The sequence below is a fragment of the Austrofundulus limnaeus genome, unplaced genomic scaffold (genome assembly GCF_001266775.1).
Source record: "Austrofundulus limnaeus strain Quisiro unplaced genomic scaffold, Austrofundulus_limnaeus-1.0 Scaffold39, whole genome shotgun sequence".
NCBI lineage: Eukaryota > Metazoa > Chordata > Actinopteri > Cyprinodontiformes > Rivulidae > Austrofundulus > Austrofundulus limnaeus.
The window spans coordinates 583150-586288 of NW_013952441.1; positions in this window are offsets into that span (position 1 = coordinate 583150).

Below are 3139 nucleotides of genomic sequence, written 5' to 3' on the forward strand. Positions count from 1 at the left end.
CCATCTTTAGAAATGCTCTTTTTTTTTTTTTTGTAAAGCTTCTCTGCATTAGATCCTAAAATTCATCAAATCTGATCCTAAAGGAAAGCTGCTAAATCATCCTGCAGTCACCAAAGCTGTAAATCAAACTTTGAGGCTTTTGTTTTTAACCTGGCAAAGGAATTATCTATGAAACCTTTGCAGGCAGTGAGGCTGTTGGGGTCTRTTGCTTCCACTGGCCATTAACTAAGGATTAGTGCTGGTGGGACTCCCATCGCTTTGAAAAGGTAATTCCTCACACTTCCTATCAAGAAGCAACCATAAAAAAAGGACCATGCAGATGGTCCAGACAGACAAACAGTAAAGCTTATGTTCACTTTTATTCACAATTAGGAGAAGCTGCAGACGGAAACAAAATCAGGGGGGGATGTCAGGCAAGTCATGTGATGATGCTTAAAAAATGTTTCTGCAAAGTTGCTCAAACAAAGCAAACATGGTGTTTGTGCTCTACGCAACATGCACAGATTAATTGCAATATACAGTATATAAACCTTTAAAAGATGTGAATTGCATTTCCTGCTTGAATGCAAAAACAAGCTTCAATCAGCTGTAAAGTTGCTGAAAAAGCYGAAACTATAGGAAAATAGCCWAAAAGTACCTGAAAAGGCAGAAAAACACTCAAAATAGCAGGGAAAAAATCAACAACAAAAGAGCACGATTGCTGAATTGAGCAGAAAATAACTGAAACTGACACAAAAAGGTGAAATTTGCAAAACAAAAAAAAAAGCTTAAATAAGCAGAAAAGGGTAAACATTGCCCAAAAGGATGAAAAAAGCTGAAATTAGCAGAAAGCAGCAGAAAGGAGCATACAGCGCTGAAATAAGTCAAAATCTGAAATTAGCAGAAAGTAAAAAACACAAAGGGTTTGAAGGGTTTTGAAGGAAACTATTCATTTTCAATGAGAAAACAGTAGCTGAGAAATCAAAATACAAATTGCACAAATACAAAAAGTTGTAGCAGGAGTGTCTTGAAGGAGCCGAACATTTTGATAAATGAATTGTTGAAACAGCAATAAAACTGTGGAAGAAGTTACGCACCAAAAAAATGTATGGAAGATGCCAAAAATACTCATGGAAACCATAAATCCAAAAGTAGAAAAAAGTTTATTTCTGCTTAGGGATGTGGGGCTTAAGAGGTTAATTTCTCATATTTTGAAGGTGTGCAAGGTTGTGACTTAAGCAAAGATGTTGCCCAATAGATGTCATACAAAGAGAAGTTAAGAATATGTTACAGGAAWATACCTCTGGGCCATAAAGCTCATCAATACAAAGACAAAAAAAAATATGTCTGAGAAATAAATGTAACTTTTGATGTAACTCTAGACAAATATGAACAAATATGAACATTGGATCTGCAAACAGAATTAGAATTTCTTAGAACYTCTTCACAAAAAATCCAAGTGGAAACACAAGTTGTGTGCAACGGCCACACAAAACTGCAGCTTTCTTTTTGGTTTCCTTTGGTGGTCTCTCTGGTAAACTGTTAGCATGTCGTCCAAGCCAAGCGTACAGAGTTGTATATAGCACTGAGGGTTTGTTCCCTCACAGAGCTGCTCCTGTATTTTTGGGCCCAAATCACTGACTCAGTAAAACCATGGGCAGCTGAAATTGAAGGTTGGAGATTGATTTTATTTAAAGTTTGCACATAAACTGAGAGTTTTGAGGCCCTTTTTTTTTGTGAGGGCCAGGGTTGTGCTTTGCTGCTTAGAGTGGGTGTTTATGTTGTTTACTCTGAGTCATAACGCAAACATATGAATTATCTCCGTTATGAGGCRCGGTTGTGCCCTCACAGAGGTCTCAGAAAAAAGTCTCAATCTACCTTATAAATGTGTTATTTTTAAAATCTTTAAATCATTTAAGAATTTAGAAAAATGTGAACGTGATCAGTGTACCAACAGGCGTTCTAGTTATTCTTGTTTTTTTTTTTTCAAAACTATAAATTAGATGTAACCAAAACAACCTGCTGTATGTAAAATCAGTATTTAAGTTTTAAACTAAAACATATTTTTAGACCAGGACAAAAGAGAAGGATTGTTGGGATGGTTGAGAGTTGGTCATCAAATAAGCCACAAATCTCACAGCCATGAGCACAGGTCTTCTGCTCCAGGCTAACTTCTTTTTGTTATTTTGCTTAGAAGCATAGTTTCTTTGAAATTATTTATTGGGGGGGCACAGTTTTTATTTTTCAGATTTTAAAGGGTCCCCCTTCCTGAAAATATATCAGTAACCACTAGTTTGATTATTCCATCAATCATGTAAAAAAGTACAGTAAAATGACTTGTATTTTCAAAAACAACTGACAAAAACTTTAGTTTTTCCAGTATTYCTATGTCATATTAACAAAATTGCTTTGTTATGGCTGTTACAAATTGTTTCTGTGTTATTTTATCACCCTGTGTTGTTTTAACAAATACATTTCATTCACATATTGTTTTTGTAAAAAATAACATTAAAAAATTGTTTGACAGTTCACAAAGGTTTACTGTGAATTAAACAAAACATTTATGCTTTCCAGTTTTCAGTATTTTTCTGTTATGATTTTACATAATTTTTATGTAAATTTCACGGCCATTTCTTACAGTGCAGTATATCACTAAAAGTCAGGCCTGTCTGTTGACAGCAGCTTTAAGTCCAATCTCACTGGGTGCTCATCTGTCGTCAGGTTTTAATGAAAGGTCCCCGCCTTCCCACCTGTTCTGCACTTTCCAGTGCCTCACAGATGTTTCTGTAGCTCGAGGGGACGTCACTCTGAGGCCCCCAGTATTTGCACATGTGGTGTTTGCAACACAGTCTGCCCTACTTTATTAACAAACATTTATACATAATTTTTTTCGGGTAGGGGGGCTTTTCCCTTCTGCAATAGTTACCACAGCAAACAATGGTTTTACAGCTGTTTTATGCCCAGTACCCCTCCTGACCCAACCTGAGTTTGAAAATGCGGTTGTTTTTTTTTCTCTTTTTCTCGGTTATGAGATGAAATGGTAAAATTTGGACCAACGTTGATGAAATAAATCTCTGAACGTACATCTACAACTGATTAACTGCAAAAAATGTCCATCTAACCAAGTCGTTCAATCTTATATCCAACCAGAGTCTAAGAA